This window comes from Phyllobates terribilis, unplaced genomic scaffold (genome assembly GCF_046119375.1).
Source record: "Phyllobates terribilis strain yellow unplaced genomic scaffold, ASM4611937v1 Scaffold_1024__1_contigs__length_465996, whole genome shotgun sequence".
Classification (NCBI taxonomy): Eukaryota; Metazoa; Chordata; class Amphibia; order Anura; family Dendrobatidae; genus Phyllobates; species Phyllobates terribilis.
The window spans coordinates 166,369-189,091 of NW_027363784.1; the positions used below are offsets into that span (position 1 = coordinate 166,369).

The 22,723-nt window shown below is 46.1% G+C and overlaps 16 non-coding genes and 2 pseudogenes across 16 annotated transcripts; all 18 read right to left on the minus strand.

Moving 5' to 3' along the window:
- Positions 1–80: 80 nt before the first annotated feature.
- On the minus strand, positions 81–271 carry LOC141241711 (U2 spliceosomal RNA). The gene has a single exon (XR_012306410.1). It is a non-coding gene; the product is annotated as a U2 spliceosomal RNA (small nuclear RNA).
- Positions 272–1,386: 1,115 nt separating this feature from the next.
- On the minus strand, positions 1,387–1,577 carry LOC141241712 (U2 spliceosomal RNA). The gene has a single exon (XR_012306411.1). It is a non-coding gene; the product is annotated as a U2 spliceosomal RNA (small nuclear RNA).
- Positions 1,578–2,692: 1,115 nt separating this feature from the next.
- LOC141241713 (U2 spliceosomal RNA) lies at positions 2,693–2,883 on the minus strand. Its single transcript, XR_012306412.1, has one exon. It is a non-coding gene; the product is annotated as a U2 spliceosomal RNA (small nuclear RNA).
- Positions 2,884–4,001: 1,118 nt separating this feature from the next.
- Positions 4,002–4,192, minus strand: LOC141241863 (U2 spliceosomal RNA). Its single transcript, XR_012306556.1, has one exon. It is a non-coding gene; the product is annotated as a U2 spliceosomal RNA (small nuclear RNA).
- A 1,118-nt stretch (positions 4,193–5,310) lies between these two features.
- Positions 5,311–5,501, minus strand: LOC141241837 (U2 spliceosomal RNA). The gene has a single exon (XR_012306531.1). It is a non-coding gene; the product is annotated as a U2 spliceosomal RNA (small nuclear RNA).
- A 1,115-nt stretch (positions 5,502–6,616) lies between these two features.
- Positions 6,617–6,807, minus strand: LOC141241714 (U2 spliceosomal RNA). The gene has a single exon (XR_012306413.1). It is a non-coding gene; the product is annotated as a U2 spliceosomal RNA (small nuclear RNA).
- A 1,118-nt stretch (positions 6,808–7,925) lies between these two features.
- LOC141241715 (U2 spliceosomal RNA) lies at positions 7,926–8,116 on the minus strand. The gene has a single exon (XR_012306414.1). It is a non-coding gene; the product is annotated as a U2 spliceosomal RNA (small nuclear RNA).
- Positions 8,117–10,518: 2,402 nt separating this feature from the next.
- Positions 10,519–10,700, minus strand: LOC141241880 (U2 spliceosomal RNA). Its single transcript, XR_012306572.1, has one exon. It is a non-coding gene; the product is annotated as a U2 spliceosomal RNA (small nuclear RNA).
- Positions 10,701–11,225: 525 nt separating this feature from the next.
- LOC141241940 (U2 spliceosomal RNA) lies at positions 11,226–11,341 on the minus strand (annotated as a pseudogene).
- A 1,115-nt stretch (positions 11,342–12,456) lies between these two features.
- Positions 12,457–12,647, minus strand: LOC141241717 (U2 spliceosomal RNA). The gene has a single exon (XR_012306416.1). It is a non-coding gene; the product is annotated as a U2 spliceosomal RNA (small nuclear RNA).
- Positions 12,648–13,765: 1,118 nt separating this feature from the next.
- Positions 13,766–13,947, minus strand: LOC141241890 (U2 spliceosomal RNA). Its single transcript, XR_012306582.1, has one exon. It is a non-coding gene; the product is annotated as a U2 spliceosomal RNA (small nuclear RNA).
- A 525-nt stretch (positions 13,948–14,472) lies between these two features.
- Positions 14,473–14,588, minus strand: LOC141241941 (U2 spliceosomal RNA; annotated as a pseudogene).
- A 1,115-nt stretch (positions 14,589–15,703) lies between these two features.
- On the minus strand, positions 15,704–15,894 carry LOC141241718 (U2 spliceosomal RNA). The gene has a single exon (XR_012306417.1). It is a non-coding gene; the product is annotated as a U2 spliceosomal RNA (small nuclear RNA).
- Positions 15,895–17,009: 1,115 nt separating this feature from the next.
- LOC141241719 (U2 spliceosomal RNA) lies at positions 17,010–17,200 on the minus strand. The gene has a single exon (XR_012306418.1). It is a non-coding gene; the product is annotated as a U2 spliceosomal RNA (small nuclear RNA).
- Positions 17,201–18,315: 1,115 nt separating this feature from the next.
- On the minus strand, positions 18,316–18,506 carry LOC141241720 (U2 spliceosomal RNA). Its single transcript, XR_012306419.1, has one exon. It is a non-coding gene; the product is annotated as a U2 spliceosomal RNA (small nuclear RNA).
- A 1,115-nt stretch (positions 18,507–19,621) lies between these two features.
- LOC141241721 (U2 spliceosomal RNA) lies at positions 19,622–19,812 on the minus strand. The gene has a single exon (XR_012306420.1). It is a non-coding gene; the product is annotated as a U2 spliceosomal RNA (small nuclear RNA).
- Positions 19,813–20,927: 1,115 nt separating this feature from the next.
- Positions 20,928–21,118, minus strand: LOC141241722 (U2 spliceosomal RNA). Its single transcript, XR_012306421.1, has one exon. It is a non-coding gene; the product is annotated as a U2 spliceosomal RNA (small nuclear RNA).
- Positions 21,119–22,233: 1,115 nt separating this feature from the next.
- Positions 22,234–22,424, minus strand: LOC141241861 (U2 spliceosomal RNA). Its single transcript, XR_012306554.1, has one exon. It is a non-coding gene; the product is annotated as a U2 spliceosomal RNA (small nuclear RNA).
- Positions 22,425–22,723: the final 299 nt, after the last annotated feature.

Sequence of the window (22,723 nt, forward strand, 5' to 3'; positions counted from 1 at the left end):
ATCCCAAAATCCGACAAACAAGCAAAATGAACAAAAAACATTGAATTCAATTCTTTCTGATTTTAGAAACTGCATTAAAGAAGGGGTGCACCGGTCCTGGAGATACTGCAATACCAGGTCAATGCGTGGAGTGGACAGAGCAAGCTCTTTTTCCATCTCCCTGTTCTAAAAATCCATTTAATATATGGTCCCCAGATAGGGGACGTATCAGATATTAAACTGATAAGAACAGATACTACACTTGATCTTAGCCAAAAGGCCGAGAAGCGATAACCAGAATTGGTTTCAAACTACGGAGCCACCCAAGGATCCTGAAAAGTCCATTTGTGGAGATGAGCTCCTGGACTCCCGTTAAGAAGACATGTTGTCAACCTCTAGATCCCTTACATGCCTGCACTTTTCGGCTTGCTGCTGCTGCAATCCACGCGTTTTAGATCTGCATAACTCCACCTCTTTAAACACAGCACCTTCACCCCCTGCTGTTCCCACCCGCCTCAACACCGTTGGAAAGGAGGAGAACCAATTAAGGCGGGGGGTGGGGTGGAACGAGCAGCTGTCTACCCTTAGCAGGAGGGCTCCTGATTACATACCTCTCCTGCTGCTGCTGCTGCTGGCTGTCCAGCAGCACACTGAAGGTGGCTGCTGCTGTGCACAGGTATATAAAGGCTCAGAGCCTATTATGACATGCGCAGCCAGCGTTCCATTGCCACATTCCATCTACTGCAGGCAGGATACCTGGCTGGCTGAATGTCGCTGAGAAGCTCACAGAGACCGCCATAAGCAACAGTTTAACAGAATGCCACAGACTAATCAACCAAACTTTTTGGGTTGGGTTCTCTTTTATAGTCTGCAGGCATTAAATGAAAGAAGTCAGTGTTCCAGCAGAAGGAGACAACGTTTCAGAAAAGGCATTGTAGCAAACCAAAAAAGAAATTTTAAGCGCAGCAGAGTAACCAGCGCACATACCTGTTAGCTCAGGTGAGTTTAAAAGGCTGCTGTTGATAACAAGGGCATTTGCTAAATAGATGGTGTGTGTGCAACAATATACTGAAAGGTCAATTATATTGTGCAGCTTATCTCACCACCTGTAGTTATTTAGGTGAAAGCTCCAAAATGCTTGCCTAATATGTCTGTTTATCCAAAAGGAAGTAAAAAGGGAGAGCTAGAAAGATAGCATTGCATCACATTACATGGCAATGCAATGCACAGTTGCTGAAGTTGAACCAAAATGAGCTTGTAATCTGGCTTCTGCAACTTTGAACATGAAAAATCCAATGAGGAGAAGAAAAGCAAAGCCAAAGAGTCCATCCCAAAATCCGACAAACAAGCAAAATGAACAAAAAACATTGAATTCAATTCTTTCTGATTTTAGAAACTGCATTAAAGAAGGGGTGCACCGGTCCTGGAGATACTGCAATACCAGGTCAATGCGTGGAGTGGACAGAGCAAGCTCTTTTTCCATCTCCCTGTTCTAAAAATCCATTTAATATATGGTCCCCAGATAGGGGACGTATCAGATATTAAACTGATAAGAACAGATACTACACTTGATCTTAGCCAAAAGGCCGAGAAGCGATAACCAGAATTGGTTTCAAACTACGGAGCCACCCAAGGATCCTGAAAAGTCCATTTGTGGAGATGAGCTCCTGGACTCCCGTTAAGAAGACATGTTGTCAACCTCTAGATCCCTTACATGCCTGCACTTTTCGGCTTGCTGCTGCTGCAATCCACGCGTTTTAGATCTGCATAACTCCACCTCTTTAAACACAGCACCTTCACCCCCTGCTGTTCCCACCCGCCTCAACACCGTTGGAAGGGAGGAGAACCAATTAAGGCGGGGGGTGGGGTGGAACGAGCAGCTGTCTACCCTTAGCAGGAGGGCTCCTGATTACATACCTCTCCTGCTGCTGCTGCTGCTGGCTGTCCAGCAGCAGACTGAAGGTGGCTGCTGCTGTGCACAGGTATATAAAGGCTCAGAGCCTATTATGACACGCGCAGCCAGCGTTCCATTGCCACATTCCATCTACTGCAGGCAGGATACCTGGCTGGCTGAATGTCGCTGAGAAGCTCACAGAGACCGCCATAAGCAACAGTTTAACAGAATGCCACAGACTAATCAACCAAACTTTTTGGGTTGGGTTCTCTTTTATAGTCTGCAGGCATTAAATGAAAGAAGTCAGTGTTCCAGCAGAAGGAGACAACGTTTCAGAAAAGGCATTGTAGCAAACCAAAAAAGAAATTTTAAGCGCAGCAGAGTAACCAGCGCACATACCTGTTAGCTCAGGTGAGTTTAAAAGGCTGCTGTTGATAACAAGGGCATTTGCTAAATAGATGGTGTGTGTGCAACAATATACTGAAAGGTCAATTATATTGTGCAGCTTATCTCACCACCTGTAGTTATTTAGGTGAAAGCTCCAAAATGCTTGCCTAATATGTCTGTTTATCCAAAAGGAAGTAAAAAGGGAGAGCTAGAAAGATAGCATTGCATCACATTACATGGCAATGCAATGCACAGTTGCTGAAGTTGAACCAAAATGAGCTTGTAATCTGGCTTCTGCAACTTTGAACATGAAAAATCCAATGAGGAGAAGAAAAGCAAAGCCAAAGAGTCCATCCCAAAATCCGACAAACAAGCAAAATGAACAAAAAACATTGAATTCAATTCTTTCTGATTTTAGAAACTGCATTAAAGAAGGGGTGCACCGGTCCTGGAGATACTGCAATACCAGGTCAATGCGTGGAGTGGACAGAGCAAGCTCTTTTTCCATCTCCCTGTTCTAAAAATCCATTTAATATATGGTCCCCAGATAGGGGACGTATCAGATATTAAACTGATAAGAACAGATACTACACTTGATCTTAGCCAAAAGGCCGAGAAGCGATAACCAGAATTGGTTTCAAACTACGGAGCCACCCAAGGATCCTGAAAAGTCCATTTGTGGAGATGAGCTCCTGGACTCCCGTTAAGAAGACATGTTGTCAACCTCTAGATCCCTTACATGCCTGCACTTTTCGGCTTGCTGCTGCTGCAATCCACGCGTTTTAGATCTGCATAACTCCACCTCTTTAAACACAGCACCTTCACCCCCTGCTGTTCCCACCCGCCTCAACACCGTTGGAAGGGAGGAGAACCAATTAAGGCGGGGGGTGGGGTGGAACGAGCAGCTGTCTACCCTTAGCAGGAGGGCTCCTGATTACATACCTCTCCTGCTGCTGCTGCTGCTGCTGGCTGTCCAGCAGCAGACTGAAGGTGGCTGCTGCTGTGCACAGGTATATAAAGGCTCAGAGCCTATTATGACACGCGCAGCCAGCGTTCCATTGCCACATTCCATCTACTGCAGGCAGGATACCTGGCTGGCTGAATGTCGCTGAGAAGCTCACAGAGACCGCCATAAGCAACAGTTTAACAGAATGCCACAGACTAATCAACCAAACTTTTTGGGTTGGGTTCTCTTTTATAGTCTGCAGGCATTAAATGAAAGAAGTCAGTGTTCCAGCAGAAGGAGACAACGTTTCAGAAAAGGCATTGTAGCAAACCAAAAAAGAAATTTTAAGCGCAGCAGAGTAACCAGCGCACATACCTGTTAGCTCAGGTGAGTTTAAAAGGCTGCTGTTGATAACAAGGGCATTTGCTAAATAGATGGTGTGTGTGCAACAATATACTGAAAGGTCAATTATATTGTGCAGCTTATCTCACCACCTGTAGTTATTTAGGTGAAAGCTCCAAAATGCTTGCCTAATATGTCTGTTTATCCAAAAGGAAGTAAAAAGGGAGAGCTAGAAAGATAGCATTGCATCACATTACATGGCAATGCAATGCACAGTTGCTGAAGTTGAACCAAAATGAGCTTGTAATCTGGCTTCTGCAACTTTGAACATGAAAAATCCAATGAGGAGAAGAAAAGCAAAGCCAAAGAGTCCATCCCAAAATCCGACAAACAAGCAAAATGAACAAAAAACATTGAATTCAATTCTTTCTGATTTTAGAAACTGCATTAAAGAAGGGGTGCACCGGTCCTGGAGATACTGCAATACCAGGTCAATGCGTGGAGTGGACAGAGCAAGCTCTTTTTCCATCTCCCTGTTCTAAAAATCCATTTAATATATGGTCCTCAGATAGGGGACGTATCAGATATTAAACTGATAAGAACAGATACTACACTTGATCTTAGCCAAAAGGCCGAGAAGCGATAACCAGAATTGGTTTCAAACTACGGAGCCACCCAAGGATCCTGAAAAGTCCATTTGTGGAGATGAGCTCCTGGACTCCCGTTAAGAAGACATGTTGTCAACCTCTAGATCCCTTACATGCCTGCACTTTTCGGCTTGCTGCTGCTGCAATCCACGCGTTTTAGATCTGCATAACTCCACCTCTTTAAACACAGCACCTTCACCCCCTGCTGTTCCCACCCGCCTCAACACCGTTGGAAGGGAGGAGAACCAATTAAGGCGGGGGGTGGGGTGGAACGAGCAGCTGTCTACCCTTAGCAGGAGGGCTCCTGATTACATACCTCTTCTGCTGCTGCTGCTGCTGCTGGCTGTCCAGCAGCAGACTGAAGGTGGCTGCTGCTGTGCACAGGTATATAAAGGCTCAGAGCCTATTATGACACGCGCAGCCAGCGTTCCATTGCCACATTCCATCTACTGCAGGCAGGATACCTGGCTGGCTGAATGTCGCTGAGAAGCTCACAGAGACCGCCATAAGCAACAGTTTAACAGAATGCCACAGACTAATCAACCAAACTTTTTGGGTTGGGTTCTCTTTTATAGTCTGCAGGCATTAAATGAAAGAAGTCAGTGTTCCAGCAGAAGGAGACAACGTTTCAGAAAAGGCATTGTAGCAAACCAAAAAAGAAATTTTAAGCGCAGCAGAGTAACCAGCGCACATACCTGTTAGCTCAGGTGAGTTTAAAAGGCTGCTGTTGATAACAAGGGCATTTGCTAAATAGATGGTGTGTGTGCAACAATATACTGAAAGGTCAATTATATTGTGCAGCTTATCTCACCACCTGTAGTTATTTAGGTGAAAGCTCCAAAATGCTTGCCTAATATGTCTGTTTATCCAAAAGGAAGTAAAAAGGGAGAGCTAGAAAGATAGCATTGCATCACATTACATGGCAATGCAATGCACAGTTGCTGAAGTTGAACCAAAATGAGCTTGTAATCTGGCTTCTGCAACTTTGAACATGAAAAATCCAATGAGGAGAAGAAAAGCAAAGCCAAAGAGTCCATCCCAAAATCCGACAAACAAGCAAAATGAACAAAAAACATTGAATTCAATTCTTTCTGATTTTAGAAACTGCATTAAAGAAGGGGTGCACCGGTCCTGGAGATACTGCAAGACCAGGTCAATGCGTGGAGTGGACAGAGCAAGCTCTTTTTCCATCTCCCTGTTCTAAAAATCCATTTAATATATGGTCCCCAGATAGGGGACGTATCAGATATTAAACTGATAAGAACAGATACTACACTTGATCTTAGCCAAAAGGCCGAGAAGCGATAACCAGAATTGGTTTCAAACTACGGAGCCACCCAAGGATCCTGAAAAGTCCATTTGTGGAGATGAGCTCCTGGACTCCCGTTAAGAAGACATGTTGTCAACCTCTAGATCCCTTACATGCCTGCACTTTTCGGCTTGCTGCTGCTGCAATCCACGCGTTTTAGATCTGCATAACTCCACCTCTTTAAACACAGCACCTTCACCCCCTGCTGTTCCCACCCGCCTCAACACCGTTGGAAGGGAGGAGAACCAATTAAGGCGGGGGGTGGGGTGGAACGAGCAGCTGTCTACCCTTAGCAGGAGGGCTCCTGATTACATACCTCTCCTGCTGCTGCTGCTGCTGGCTGTCCAGCAGCAGACTGAAGGTGGCTGCTGCTGTGCACAGGTATATAAAGGCTCAGAGCCTATTATGACACGCGCAGCCAGCGTTCCATTGTCACATTCCATCTACTGCAGGCAGGATACCTGACTGGCTGAATGTCGCTGAGAAGCTCACAGAGACCGCCATAAGCAACAGTTTAACAGAATGCCACAGACTAATCAACCAAACTTTTTGGGTTGGGTTCTCTTTTATAGTCTGCAGGCATTAAATGAAAGAAGTCAGTGTTCCAGCAGAAGGAGACAACGTTTCAGAAAAGGCATTGTAGCAAACCAAAAAAGAAATTTTAAGCGCAGCAGAGTAACCAGCGCACATACCTGTTAGCTCAGGTGAGTTTAAAAGGCTGCTGTTGATAACAAGGGCATTTGCTAAATAGATGGTGTGTGTGCAACAATATACTGAAAGGTCAATTATATTGTGCAGCTTATCTCACCACCTGTAGTTATTTAGGTGAAAGCTCCAAAATGCTTGCCTAATATGTCTGTTTATCCAAAAGGAAGTAAAAAGGGAGAGCTAGAAAGATAGCATTGCATCACATTACATGGCAATGCAATGCACAGTTGCTGAAGTTGAACCAAAATGAGCTTGTAATCTGGCTTCTGCAACTTTGAACATGAAAAATCCAATGAGGAGAAGAAAAGCAAAGCCAAAGAGTCCATCCCAAAATCCGACAAACAAGCAAAATGAACAAAAAACATTGAATTCAATTCTTTCTGATTTTAGAAACTGCATTAAAGAAGGGGTGCACCGGTCCTGGAGATACTGCAATACCAGGTCAATGCGTGGAGTGGACAGAGCAAGCTCTTTTTCCATCTCCCTGTTCTAAAAATCCATTTAATATATGGTCCCCAGATAGGGGACGTATCAGATATTAAACTGATAAGAACAGATACTACACTTGATCTTAGCCAAAAGGCCGAGAAGCGATAACCAGAATTGGTTTCAAACTACGGAGCCACCCAAGGATCCTGAAAAGTCCATTTGTGGAGATGAGCTCCTGGACTCCCGTTAAGAAGACATGTTGTCAACCTCTAGATCCCTTACATGCCTGCACTTTTCGGCTTGCTGCTGCTGCAATCCACGCGTTTTAGATCTGCATAACTCCACCTCTTTAAACACAGCACCTTCACCCCCTGCTGTTCCCACCCGCCTCAACACCGTTGGAAGGGAGGAGAACCAATTAAGGCGGGGGGTGGGGTGGAACGAGCAGCTGTCTACCCTTAGCAGGAGGGCTCCTGATTACATACCTCTCCTGCTGCTGCTGCTGCTGGCTGTCCAGCAGCAGACTGAAGGTGGCTGCTGCTGTGCACAGGTATATAAAGGCTCAGAGCCTATTATGACACGCGCAGCCAGCGTTCCATTGCCACATTCCATCTACTGCAGGCAGGATACCTGGCTGGCTGAATGTCGCTGAGAAGCTCACAGAGACCGCCATAAGCAACAGTTTAACAGAATGCCACAGACTAATCAACCAAACTTTTTGGGTTGGGTTCTCTTTTATAGTCTGCAGGCATTAAATGAAAGAGGTCAGTGTTCCAGCAGAAGGAGACAACGTTTCAGAAAAGGCATTGTAGCAAACCAAAAAAGAAATTTTAAGCGCAGCAGAGTAACCAGCGCACATACCTGTTAGCTCAGGTGAGTTTAAAAGGCTGCTGTTGATAACAAGGGCATTTGCTAAATAGATGGTGTGTGTGCAACAATATACTGAAAGGTCAATTATATTGTGCAGCTTATCTCACCACCTGTAGTTATTTAGGTGAAAGCTCCAAAATGCTTGCCTAATATGTCTGTTTATCCAAAAGGAAGTAAAAAGGGAGAGCTAGAAAGATAGCATTGCATCACATTACATGGCAATGCAATGCACAGTTGCTGAAGTTGAACCAAAATGAGCTTGTAATCTTCTGGCTTCTGCAACTTTGAACATGAAAAATCCAATGAGGAGAAGAAAAGCAAAGCCAAAGAGTCCATCCCAAAATCCGACAAACAAGCAAAATGAACAAAAAACATTGAATTCAATTCTTTCTGATTTTAGAAACTGCATTAAAGAAGGGGTGCACCGGTCCTGGAGATACTGCAATACCAGGTCAATGCGTGGAGTGGACAGAGCAAGCTCTTTTTCCATCTCCCTGTTCTAAAAATCCATTTAATATATGGTCCCCAGATAGGGGACGTATCAGATATTAAACTGATAAGAACAGATACTACACTTGATCTTAGCCAAAAGGCCGAGAAGCGATAACCAGAATTGGTTTCAAACTACGGAGCCACCCAAGGATCCTGAAAAGTCCATTTGTGGAGATGAGCTCCTGGACTCCCGTTAAGAAGACATGTTGTCAACCTCTAGATCCCTTACATGCCTGCACTTTTCGGCTTGCTGCTGCTGCAATCCACGCGTTTTAGATCTGCATAACTCCACCTCTTTAAACACAGCACCTTCACCCCCTGCTGTTCCCACCCGCCTCAACACCGTTGGAAGGGAGGAGAACCAATTAAGGCGGGGGGTGGGGTGGAACGAGCAGCTGTCTACCCTTAGCAGGAGGGCTCCTGATTACATACCTCTCCTGCTGCTGCTGCTGCTGCTGGCTGTCCAGCAGCAGACTGAAGGTGGCTGCTGCTGTGCACAGGTATATAAAGGCTCAGAGCCTATTATGACACGTGTAGCACCCTGAGGATTCGGCTGCTACAGGAGTATTGCACCTCAACCCAGAGGTGTGATATTCCACTCCCGGGCAAGGATGGAGAGTGGAACTGAGCTCGGTAGGCTGCATGCACTACACACATCCCATTTCCGGGGAACAGACCGACGGTACTCCCACTTAGAAATGTGCAGGTACGACCGAGTCTGTTCCTGGCTGGAGTGGGAGGGAGGTGGTACATCCCAAGTAGTGTAGGGGCAGATAGGGGGAGCAGCCTGGGTAAAGTTAGGAGCTCATTGGGTGCTGGTCACCTGAGCTCACACATAGAGGGTGTATATAAGGTGGGCACCAACTAAGAACAGGGTCAGATGCAGAGGATCAGATGCAGAGAGTCAGTCAGCTGCAGAGAACAAGTCAGATGCAGAGGATCAGATGCAGAGAGTCAGTCAGCTGCAGAGAACAAGTCAGGAGCAGAGGAGAGAAGAAAGACAAAGACCCAGAGTGAGAGAGGAGAAAAGAGAGAGACCCAGAGCACAGAAGAGAAGGACTCTGAGATCCCAACTAAAAGCACCGGGTGAAGAGTCGGCATCAGGGTACCGGAACCCAAGCTGGTGGGGGTAAAAACATTCCCCAGCCAGAGACCGGAGACCGTGGGCAGCGTCTGCCACGGTCACCCATCACATCCAACCCGAAGGCACACCACATGAAGGGTCAGGGAACCCAGGGCCAAGGGTGTCCCAACAGAAGGCCCGAGGGAGCTGGACCTAGGTGGATTACTGGTGGGGACGGCCAGAGAACGGGACAGAAAGAGAGCTCAGGGCCACGCTCCGGACTTGTTTGGGGGTTGGCTGGATCCAGGACCTGGTGGACGCAGCACGGCTCGGGTGGTCACTAGCAGCTGGAGTGACCAGTACAACATCTGCAGTAAGTAAACACCCTTAACTGCACAACTCGACTCTGTCTTCACTGCCGTCTGCACTACACCACCACAACCCCCATCCTCTGCGCCTGTCCCCTCTGAGGCTATACCCCTCCCGTTGGGGGTTATCCCACCAAGCTGCGCATCCACCATCAGCCTCAGCGGACCCTGCTGCAGCGGCGGCCACAGTGACCGCATCACAACGGGTGGCGTAGTCGACACAAAAGAACTCTTAATAACATCTGTAGGACTGCCACATAACACTGAGCTTGACGCCCTGGGCACGGGCCGGGTCACAGCCGCTCGGAGACTACAACCCCCCATCTGATCCGGTGCCGGGTATTCCCCTCAAATAGGAATATGTCCCAGGGGGCGCGTCAACACGCGCAGCCAGCGTTCCATTGCCACATTCCATCTACTGCAGGCAGGATACCTGGCTGGCTGAATGTCGCTGAGAAGCTCACAGAGACCGCCATAAGCAACAGTTTAACAGAATGCCACAGACTAATCAACCAAACTTTTTGGGTTGGGTTCTCTTTTATAGTCTGCAGGCATTAAATGAAAGAAGTCAGTGTTCCAGCAGAAGGAGACAACGTTTCAGAAAAGGCATTGTAGCAAACCAAAAAAGAAATTTTAAGCGCAGCAGAGTAACCAGCGCACATGCCTGTTAGCTCAGGTGAGTTTAAAAGGCTGCTGTTGATAACAAGGGCATTTGCTAAATAGATGGTGTGTGTGCAACAATATACTGAAAGGTCAATTATATTGTGCAGCTTATCTCACCACCTGTAGTTATTTAGGTGAAAGCTCCAAAATGCTTGCCTAATATGTCTGTTTATCCAAAAGGAAGTAAAAAGGGAGAGCTAGAAAGATAGCATTGCATCACATTACATGGCAATGCAATGCACAGTTGCTGAAGTTGAACCAAAATGAGCTTGTAATCTGGCTTCTGCAACTTTGAACATGAAAAATCCAATGAGGAGAAGAAAAGCAAAGCCAAAGAGTCCATCCCAAAATCCGACAAACAAGCAAAATGAACAAAAAACATTGAATTCAATTCTTTCTGATTTTAGAAACTGCATTAAAGAAGGGGTGCACCGGTCCTGGAGATACTGCAATACCAGGTCAATGCGTGGAGTGGACAGAGCAAGCTCTTTTTCCATCTCCCTGTTCTAAAAATCCATTTAATATATGGTCCCCAGATAGGGGACGTATCAGATATTAAACTGATAAGAACAGATTTTTTGATTGAAGCTGCATCCAAGGCACTGAAAAATGTGACCGAAGTCACACCAAAACAGCGCACGAGGCGAGGATTCATGTGGACCCTTCCCGGAGGAGAGGGTCCCCAATAAACCATCCCCATCCCTCCGAGCCAGAAGGCCACAGCGAGGGTCAGGGATCTCCGATGCTCTCCCTAGCCGAAGCCGGAGAAGAGCCGTTTTCGTGCTCCCAGCTTCCATCTAGGCTGCCACCCTAGTGGAGCTGGAGCCTGTGTTGGTTTCTCAGCCCAAAGCTGACCGGACCTCCGACCGGGTTTATAAAAATTCCCCTTCCTAGCCCGGAGGCCAGGAATAGGGGGGGGTTGCTCAGAAAGTATGATTGGCAAAGGTGCGGCGTGCTACGAAGCCAAGTCTTTCTGGGGTTCCCAGTCCCAGTAAGCTTGAACTCCCACCAGGGCGCCTACTCCTGGGGCACATTGCTCCAAAGCCCTCACACTTACCCAGATTAGTGACTTCGATCCTGGAGGGCCATGTTTTCCATCAGATAACTCTATGAGCCACCTGGCGTACTAACAAGTGCACCAAACCAGTGTGTAAAATGCATCAATTTACTAGGGCAGCCCAAGGACAAAACTGCCTTTTCAAAAGATACTACACTTGATCTTAGCCAAAAGGCCGAGAAGCGATAACCAGAATTGGTTTCAAACTACGGAGCCACCCAAGGATCCTGAAAAGTCCATTTGTGGAGATGAGCTCCTGGACTCCCGTTAAGAAGACATGTTGTCAACCTCTAGATCCCTTACATGCCTGCACTTTTCGGCTTGCTGCTGCTGCAATCCACGCGTTTTAGATCTGCATAACTCCACCTCTTTAAACACAGCACCTTCACCCCCTGCTGTTCCCACCCGCCTCAACACCGTTGGAAGGGAGGAGAACCAATTAAGGCGGGGGGTGGGGTGGAACGAGCAGCTGTCTACCCTTAGCAGGAGGGCTCCTGATTACATACCTCTCCTGCTGCTGCTGCTGCTGGCTGTCCAGCAGCAGACTGAAGGTGGCTGCTGCTGTGCACAGGTATATAAAGGCTCAGAGCCTATTATGACACGCGCAGCCAGCGTTCCATTGCCACATTCCATCTACTGCAGGCAGGATACCTGGCTGGCTGAATGTCGCTGAGAAGCTCACAGAGACCGCCATAAGCAACAGTTTAACAGAATGCCACAGACTAATCAACCAAACTTTTTGGGTTGGGTTCTCTTTTATAGTCTGCAGGCATTAAATGAAAGAAGTCAGTGTTCCAGCAGAAGGAGACAACGTTTCAGAAAAGGCATTGTAGCAAACCAAAAAAGAAATTTTAAGCGCAGCAGAGTAACCAGCGCACATACCTGTTAGCTCAGGTGAGTTTAAAAGGCTGCTGTTGATAACAAGGGCATTTGCTAAATAGATGGTGTGTGTGCAACAATATACTGAAAGGTCAATTATATTGTGCAGCTTATCTCACCACCTGTAGTTATTTAGGTGAAAGCTCCAAAATGCTTGCCTAATATGTCTGTTTATCCAAAAGGAAGTAAAAAGGGAGAGCTAGAAAGATAGCATTGCATCACATTACATGGCAATGCAATGCACAGTTGCTGAAGTTGAACCAAAATGAGCTTGTAATCTGGCTTCTGCAACTTTGAACATGAAAAATCCAATGAGGAGAAGAAAAGCAAAGCCAAAGAGTCCATCCCAAAATCCGACAAACAAGCAAAATGAACAAAAAACATTGAATTCAATTCTTTCTGATTTTAGAAACTGCATTAAAGAAGGGGTGCACCGGTCCTGGAGATACTGCAATACCAGGTCAATGCGTGGAGTGGACAGAGCAAGCTCTTTTTCCATCTCCCTGTTCTAAAAATCCATTTAATATATGGTCCCCAGATAGGGGACGTATCAGATATTAAACTGATAAGAACAGATACTACACTTGATCTTAGCCAAAAGGCCGAGAAGCGATAACCAGAATTGGTTTCAAACTACGGAGCCACCCAAGGATCCTGAAAAGTCCATTTGTGGAGATGAGCTCCTGGACTCCCGTTAAGAAGACATGTTGTCAACCTCTAGATCCCTTACATGCCTGCACTTTTCGGCTTGCTGCTGCTGCAATCCACGCGTTTTAGATCTGCATAACTCCACCTCTTTAAACACAGCACCTTCACCCCCTGCTGTTCCCACCCGCCTCAACACCGTTGGAAGGGAGGAGAACCAATTAAGGCGGGGGGTGGGGTGGAACGAGCAGCTGTCTACCCTTAGCAGGAGGGCTCCTGATTACATACCTCTCCTGCTGCTGCTGCTGCTGCTGGCTGTCCAGCAGCAGACTGAAGGTGGCTGCTGCTGTGCACAGGTATATAAAGGCTCAGAGCCTATTATGACACGCGCAGCCAGCGTTCCATTGCCACATTCCATCTACTGCAGGCAGGATACCTGGCTGGCTGAATGTCGCTGAGAAGCTCACAGAGACCGCCATAAGCAACAGTTTAACAGAATGCCACAGACTAATCAACCAAACTTTTTGGGTTGGGTTCTCTTTTATAGTCTGCAGGCATTAAATGAAAGAAGTCAGTGTTCCAGCAGAAGGAGACAACGTTTCAGAAAAGGCATTGTAGCAAACCAAAAAAGAAATTTTAAGCGCAGCAGAGTAACCAGCGCACATGCCTGTTAGCTCAGGTGAGTTTAAAAGGCTGCTGTTGATAACAAGGGCATTTGCTAAATAGATGGTGTGTGTGCAACAATATACTGAAAGGTCAATTATATTGTGCAGCTTATCTCACCACCTGTAGTTATTTAGGTGAAAGCTCCAAAATGCTTGCCTAATATGTCTGTTTATCCAAAAGGAAGTAAAAAGGGAGAGCTAGAAAGATAGCATTGCATCACATTACATGGCAATGCAATGCACAGTTGCTGAAGTTGAACCAAAATGAGCTTGTAATCTGGCTTCTGCAACTTTGAACATGAAAAATCCAATGAGGAGAAGAAAAGCAAAGCCAAAGAGTCCATCCCAAAATCCGACAAACAAGCAAAATGAACAAAAAACATTGAATTCAATTCTTTCTGATTTTAGAAACTGCATTAAAGAAGGGGTGCACCGGTCCTGGAGATACTGCAATACCAGGTCAATGCGTGGAGTGGACAGAGCAAGCTCTTTTTCCATCTCCCTGTTCTAAAAATCCATTTAATATATGGTCCCCAGATAGGTGACGTATCAGATATTAAACTGATAAGAACAGATTTTTTGATTGAAGCTGCATCCAAGGCACTGAAAAATGTGACCGAAGTCACACCAAAACAGCGCACGAGGCGAGGATTCATGTGGACCCTTCCCGGAGGAGAGGGTCCCCAATAAACCATCCCCATCCCTCCGAGCCAGAAGGCCACAGCGAGGGTCAGGGATCTCCGATGCTCTCCCTAGCCGAAGCCGGAGAAGAGCCGTTTTCGTGCTCCCAGCTTCCATCTAGGCTGCCACCCTAGTGGAGCTGGAGCCTGTGTTGGTTTCTCAGCCCAAAGCTGACCGGACCTCCGACCGGGTTTATAAAAATTCCCCTTCCTAGCCCGGAGGCCAGGAATAGGGGGGGGTTGCTCAGAAAGTATGATTGGCAAAGGTGCGGCGTGCTACGAAGCCAAGTCTTTCTGGGGTTCCCAGTCCCAGTAAGCTTGAACTCCCACCAGGGCGCCTACTCCTGGGGCACATTGCTCCAAAGCCCTCACACTTACCCAGATTAGTGACTTCGATCCTGGAGGGCCATGTTTTCCATCAGATAACTCTATGAGCCACCTGGCGTACTAACAAGTGCACCAAACCAGTGTGTAAAATGCATCAATTTACTAGGGCAGCCCAAGGACAAAACTGCCTTTTCAAAAGATACTACACTTGATCTTAGCCAAAAGGCCGAGAAGCGATAACCAGAATTGGTTTCAAACTACGGAGCCACCCAAGGATCCTGAAAAGTCCATTTGTGGAGATGAGCTCCTGGACTCCCGTTAAGAAGACATGTTGTCAACCTCTAGATCCCTTACATGCCTGCACTTTTCGGCTTGCTGCTGCTGCAATCCACGCGTTTTAGATCTGCATAACTCCACCTCTTTAAACACAGCACCTTCACCCCCTGCTGTTCCCACCCGCCTCAACACCGTTGGAAGGGAGGAGAACCAATTAAGGCGGGGGGTGGGGTGGAACGAGCAGCTGTCTACCCTTAGCAGGAGGGCTCCTGATTACATACCTCTCCTGCTGCTGCTGCTGCTGGCTGTCCAGCAGCAGACTGAAGGTGGCTGCTGCTGTGCACAGGTATATAAAGGCTCAGAGCCTATTATGACACGCGCAGCCAGCGTTCCATTGCCACATTCCATCTACTGCAGGCAGGATACCTGGCTGGCTGAATGTCGCTGAGAAGCTCACAGAGACCGCCATAAGCAACAGTTTAACAGAATGCCACAGACTAATCAACCAAACTTTTTGGGTTGGGTTCTCTTTTATAGTCTGCAGGCATTAAATGAAAGAAGTCAGTGTTCCAGCAGAAGGAGACAACGTTTCAGAAAAGGCATTGTAGCAAACCAAAAAAGAAATTTTAAGCGCAGCAGAGTAACCAGCGCACATACCTGTTAGCTCAGGTGAGTTTAAAAGGCTGCTGTTGATAACAAGGGCATTTGCTAAATAGATGGTGTGTGTGCAACAATATACTGAAAGGTCAATTATATTGTGCAGCTTATCTCACCACCTGTAGTTATTTAGGTGAAAGCTCCAAAATGCTTGCCTAATATGTCTGTTTATCCAAAAGGAAGTAAAAAGGGAGAGCTAGAAAGATAGCATTGCATCACATTACATGGCAATGCAATGCACAGTTGCTGAAGTTGAACCAAAATGAGCTTGTAATCTGGCTTCTGCAACTTTGAACATGAAAAATCCAATGAGGAGAAGAAAAGCAAAGCCAAAGAGTCCATCCCAAAATCCGACAAACAAGCAAAATGAACAAAAAACATTGAATTCAATTCTTTCTGATTTTAGAAACTGCATTAAAGAAGGGGTGCACCGGTCCTGGAGATACTGCAATACCAGGTCAATGCGTGGAGTGGACAGAGCAAGCTCTTTTTCCATCTCCCTGTTCTAAAAATCCATTTAATATATGGTCCCCAGATAGGGGACGTATCAGATATTAAACTGATAAGAACAGATACTACACTTGATCTTAGCCAAAAGGCCGAGAAGCGATAACCAGAATTGGTTTCAAACTACGGAGCCACCCAAGGATCCTGAAAAGTCCATTTGTGGAGATGAGCTCCTGGACTCCCGTTAAGAAGACATGTTGTCAACCTCTAGATCCCTTACATGCCTGCACTTTTCGGCTTGCTGCTGCTGCAATCCACGCGTTTTAGATCTGCATAACTCCACCTCTTTAAACACAGCACCTTCACCCCCTGCTGTTCCCACCCGCCTCAACACCATTGGAAGGGAGGAGAACCAATTAAGGCGGGGGGTGGGGTGGAACGAGCAGCTGTCTACCCTTAGCAGGAGGGCTCCTGATTACATACCTCTCCTGCTGCTGCTGCTGCTGGCTGTCCAGCAGCAGACTGAAGGTGGCTGCTGCTGTGCACAGGTATATAAAGGCTCAGAGCCTATTATGACACGCGCAGCCAGCGTTCCATTGCCACATTCCATCTACTGCAGGCAGGATACCTGGCTGGCTGAATGTCACTGAGAAGCTCACAGAGACCGCCATAAGCAACAGTTTAACAGAATGCCACAGACTAATCAACCAAACTTTTTGGGTTGGGTTCTCTTTTATAGTCTGCAGGCATTAAATGAAAGAAGTCAGTGTTCCAGCAGAAGGAGACAACGTTTCAGAAAAGGCATTGTAGCAAACCAAAAAAGAAATTTTAAGCGCAGCAGAGTAACCAGCGCACATACCTGTTAGCTCAGGTGAGTTTAAAAGGCTGCTGTTGATAACAAGGGCATTTGCTAAATAGATGGTGTGTGTGCAACAATATACTGAAAGGTCAATTATATTGTGCAGCTTATCTCACCACCTGTAGTTATTTAGGTGAAAGCTCCAAAATGCTTGCCTAATATGTCTGTTTATCCAAAAGGAAGTAAAAAGGGAGAGCTAGAAAGATAGCATTGCATCACATTACATGGCAATGCAATGCACAGTTGCTGAAGTTGAACCAAAATGAGCTTGTAATCTGGCTTCTGCAACTTTGAACATGAAAAATCCAATGAGGAGAAGAAAAGCAAAGCCAAAGAGTCCATCCCAAAATCCGACAAACAAGCAAAATGAACAAAAAACATTGAATTCAATTCTTTCTGATTTTAGAAACTGCATTAAAGAAGGGGTGCACCGGTCCTGGAGATACTGCAATACCAGGTCAATGCGTGGAGTGGACAGAGCAAGCTCTTTTTCCATCTCCCTGTTCTAAAAATCCATTTAATATATGGTCCCCAGATAGGGGACGTATCAGATATTAAACTGATAAGAACAGATACTACACTTGATCTTAGCCAAAAGGCCGAGAAGCGATAACCAGAATTGGTTTCAAACTACGGAGCCACCCAAGGATCCTGAAAAGTCCATTTGTGGAGATGAGCTCCTGGACTCCCGTTAAGAAGACATGTTGTCAACCTCTAGATCCCTTACATGCCTGCACTTTTCGGCTTGCTGCTGCTGCAATCCACGCGTTTTAGATCTGCATAACTCCACCTCTTTAAACACAGCACCTTCACCCCCTGCTGTTCCCACCCGCCTCAACACCATTGGAAGGGAGGAGAACCAATTAAGGCGGGGGGTGGGGTGGAACGAGCAGCTGTCTACCCTTAGCAGGAGGGCTCCTGATTACATACCTCTCCTGCTGCTGCTGCTGCTGGCTGTCCAGCAGCAGACTGAAGGTGGCTGCTGCTGTGCACAGGTATATAAAGGCTCAGAGCCTATTATGACACGCGCAGCCAGCGTTCCATTGCCACATTCCATCTACTGCAGGCAGGATACCTGGCTGGCTGAATGTCGCTGAGAAGCTCACAGAGACCGCCATAAGCAACAGTTTAACAGAATGCCACAGACTAATCAACCAAACTTTTTGGGTTGGGTTCTCTTTTATAGTCTGCAGGCATTAAATGAAAGAAGTCAGTGTTCCAGCAGAAGGAGACAACGTTTCAGAAAAGGCATTGTAGCAAACCAAAAAAGAAATTTTAAGCGCAGCAGAGTAACCAGCGCACATACCTGTTAGCTCAGGTGAGTTTAAAAGGCTGCTGTTGATAACAAGGGCATTTGCTAAATAGATGGTGTGTGTGCAACAATATACTGAAAGGTCAATTATATTGTGCAGCTTATCTCACCACCTGTAGTTATTTAGGTGAAAGCTCCAAAATGCTTGCCTAATATGTCTGTTTATCCAAAAGGAAGTAAAAAGGGAGAGCTAGAAAGATAGCATTGCATCACATTACATGGCAATGCAATGCACAGTTGCTGAAGTTGAACCAAAATGAGCTTGTAATCTGGCTTCTGCAACTTTGAACATGAAAAATCCAATGAGGAGAAGAAAAGCAAAGCCAAAGAGTCCATCCCAAAATCCGACAAACAAGCAAAATGAACAAAAAACATTGAATTCAATTCTTTCTGATTTTAGAAACTGCATTAAAGAAGGGGTGCACCGGTCCTGGAGATACTGCAATACCAGGTCAATGCGTGGAGTGGACAGAGCAAGCTCTTTTTCCATCTCCCTGTTCTAAAAATCCATTTAATATATGGTCCCCAGATAGGGGACGTATCAGATATTAAACTGATAAGAACAGATACTACACTTGATCTTAGCCAAAAGGCCGAGAAGCGATAACCAGAATTGGTTTCAAACTACGGAGCCACCCAAGGATCCTGAAAAGTCCATTTGTGGAGATGAGCTCCTGGACTCCCGTTAAGAAGACATGTTGTCAACCTCTAGATCCCTTACATGCCTGCACTTTTCGGCTTGCTGCTGCTGCAATCCACGCGTTTTAGATCTGCATAACTCCACCTCTTTAAACACAGCACCTTCACCCCCTGCTGTTCCCACCCGCCTCAACACCGTTGGAAGGGAGGAGAACCAATTAAGGCGGGGGGTGGGGTGGAACGAGCAGCTGTCTACCCTTAGCAGGAGGGCTCCTGATTACATACCTCTCCTGCTGCTGCTGCTGCTGGCTGTCCAGCAGCAGACTGAAGGTGGCTGCTGCTGTGCACAGGTATATAAAGGCTCAGAGCCTATTATGACACGCGCAGCCAGCGTTCCATTGCCACATTCCATCTACTGCAGGCAGGATACCTGGCTGGCTGAATGTCGCTGAGAAGCTCACAGAGACCGCCATAAGCAACAGTTTAACAGAATGCCACAGACTAATCAACCAAACTTTTTGGGTTGGGTTCTCTTTTATAGTCTGCAGGCATTAAATGAAAGAAGTCAGTGTTCCAGCAGAAGGAGACAACGTTTCAGAAAAGGCATTGTAGCAAACCAAAAAAGAAATTTTAAGCGCAGCAGAGTAACCAGCGCACATACCTGTTAGCTCAGGTGAGTTTAAAAGGCTGCTGTTGATAACAAGGGCATTTGCTAAATAGATGGTGTGTGTGCAACAATATACTGAAAGGTCAATTATATTGTGCAGCTTATCTCACCACCTGTAGTTATTTAGGTGAAAGCTCCAAAATGCTTGCCTAATATGTCTGTTTATCCAAAAGGAAGTAAAAAGGGAGAGCTAGAAAGATAGCATTGCATCACATTACATGGCAATGCAATGCACAGTTGCTGAAGTTGAACCAAAATGAGCTTGTAATCTGGCTTCTGCAACTTTGAACATGAAAAATCCAATGAGGAGAAGATAAGCAAAGCCAAAGAGTCCATCCCAAAATCCGACAAACAAGCAAAATGAACAAAAAACATTGAATTCAATTCTTTCTGATTTTAGAAACTGCATTAAAGAAGGGGTGCACCGGTCCTGGAGATACTGCAATACCAGGTCAATGCGTGGAGTGGACAGAGCAAGCTCTTTTTCCATCTCCCTGTTCTAAAAATCCATTTAATATATGGTCCCCAGATAGGGGACGTATCAGATATTAAACTGATAAGAACAGATACTACACTTGATCTTAGCCAAAAGGCCGAGAAGCGATAACCAGAATTGGTTTCAAACTACGGAGCCACCCAAGGATCCTGAAAAGTCCATTTGTGGAGATGAGCTCCTGGACTCCCGTTAAGAAGACATGTTGTCAACCTCTAGATCCCTTACATGCCTGCACTTTTCGGCTTGCTGCTGCTGCAATCCACGCGTTTTAGATCTGCATAACTCCACCTCTTTAAACACAGCACCTTCACCCCCTGCTGTTCCCACCCGCCTCAACACCGTTGGAAGGGAGGAGAACCAATTAAGGCGGGGGGTGGGGTGGAACGAGCAGCTGTCTACCCTTAGCAGGAGGGCTCCTGATTACATACCTCTCCTGCTGCTGCTGCTGCTGGCTGTCCAGCAGCAGACTGAAGGTGGCTGCTGCTGTGCACAGGTATATAAAGGCTCAGAGCCTATTATGACACGCGCAGCCAGCGTTCCATTGCCACATTCCATCTACTGCAGGCAGGATACCTGGCTGGCTGAATGTCGCTGAGAAGCTCACAGAGACCGCCATAAGCAACAGTTTAACAGAATGCCACAGACTAATCAACCAAACTTTTTGGGTTGGGTTCTCTTTTATAGTCTGCAGGCATTAAATGAAAGAAGTCAGTGTTCCAGCAGAAGGAGACAACGTTTCAGAAAAGGCATTGTAGCAAACCAAAAAAGAAATTTTAAGCGCAGCAGAGTAACCAGCGCACATACCTGTTAGCTCAGGTGAGTTTAAAAGGCTGCTGTTGATAACAAGGGCATTTGCTAAATAGATGGTGTGTGTGCAACAATATACTGAAAGGTCAATTATATTGTGCAGCTTATCTCACCACCTGTAGTTATTTAGGTGAAAGCTCCAAAATGCTTGCCTAATATGTCTGTTTATCCAAAAGGAAGTAAAAAGGGAGAGCTAGAAAGATAGCATTGCATCACATTACATGGCAATGCAATGCACAGTTGCTGAAGTTGAACCAAAATGAGCTTGTAATCTGGCTTCTGCAACTTTGAACATGAAAAATCCAATGAGGAGAAGAAAAGCAAAGCCAAAGAGTCCATCCCAAAATCCGACAAACAAGCAAAATGAACAAAAAACATTGAATTCAATTCTTTCTGATTTTAGAAACTGCATTAAAGAAGGGGTGCACCGGTCCTGGAGATACTGCAATACCAGGTCAATGCGTGGAGTGGACAGAGCAAGCTCTTTTTCCATCTCCCTGTTCTAAAAATCCATTTAATATATGGTCCCCAGATAGGGGACGTATCAGATATTAAACTGATAAGAACAGATACTACACTTGATCTTAGCCAAAAGGCCGAGAAGCGATAACCAGAATTGGTTTCAAACTACGGAGCCACCCAAGGATCCTGAAAAGTCCATTTGTGGAGATGAGCTCCTGGACTCCCGTTAAGAAGACATGTTGTCAACCTCTAGATCCCTTACATGCCTGCACTTTTCGGCTTGCTGCTGCTGCAATCCACGCGTTTTAGATCTGCATAACTCCACCTCTTTAAACACAGCACCTTCACCCCCTGCTGTTCCCACCCGCCTCAACACCGTTGGAAGGGAGGAGAACCAATTAAGGCGGGGGGTGGGGTGGAACGAGCAGCTGTCTACCCTTAGCAGGAGGGCTCCTGATTACATACCTCTCCTGCTGCTGCTGCTGCTGGCTGTCCAGCAGCAGACTGAAGGTGGCTGCTGCTGTGCACAGGTATATAAAGGCTCAGAGCCTATTATGACACGCGCAGCCAGCGTTCCATTGCCACATTCCATCTACTGCAGGCAGGATACCTGGCTGGCTGAATGTCGCTGAGAAGCTCACAGAGACCGCCATAAGCAACAGTTTAACAGAATGCCACAGACTAATCAACCAAACTTTTTGGGTTGGGTTCTCTTTTATAGTCTGCAGGCATTAAATGAAAGAAGTCAGTGTTCCAGCAGAAGGAGACAACGTTTCAGAAAAGGCATTGTAGCAAACCAAAAAAGAAATTTTAAGCGCAGCAGAGTAACCAGCGCACATACCTGTTAGCTCAGGTGAGTTTAAAAGGCTGCTGTTGATAACAAGGGCATTTGCTAAATAGATGGTGTGTGTGCAACAATATACTGAAAGGTCAATTATATTGTGCAGCTTATCTCACCACCTGTAGTTATTTAGGTGAAAGCTCCAAAATGCTTGCCTAATATGTCTGTTTATCCAAAAGGAAGTAAAAAGGGAGAGCTAGAAAGATAGCATTGCATCACATTACATGGCAATGCAATGCACAGTTGCTGAAGTTGAACCAAAATGAGCTTGTAATCTGGCTTCTGCAACTTTGAACATGAAAAATCCAATGAGGAGAAGAAAAGCAAAGCCAAAGAGTCCATCCCAAAATCCGACAAACAAGCAAAATGAACAAAAAACATTGAATTCAATTCTTTCTGATTTTAGAAACTGCATTAAAGAAGGGGTGCACCGGTCCTGGAGATACTGCAATACCAGGTCAATGCGTGGAGTGGACAGAGCAAGCTCTTTTTCCATCTCCCTGTTCTAAAAATCCATTTAATATATGGTCCCCAGATAGGGGACGTATCAAATATTAAACTGATAAGAACAGATACTACACTTGATCTTAGCCAAAAGGCCGAGAAGCGATAACCAGAATTGGTTTCAAACTACGGAGCCACCCAAGGATCCTGAAAAGTCCATTTGTGGAGATGAGCTCCTGGACTCCCGTTAAGAAGACATGTTGTCAACCTCTAGATCCCTTACATGCCTGCACTTTTCGGCTTGCTGCTGCTGCAATCCACGCGTTTTAGATCTGCATAACTCCACCTCTTTAAACACAGCACCTTCACCCCCTGCTGTTCCCACCCGCCTCAACACCGTTGGAAGGGAGGAGAACCAATTAAGGCGGGGGGTGGGGTGGAACGAGCAGCTGTCTACCCTTAGCAG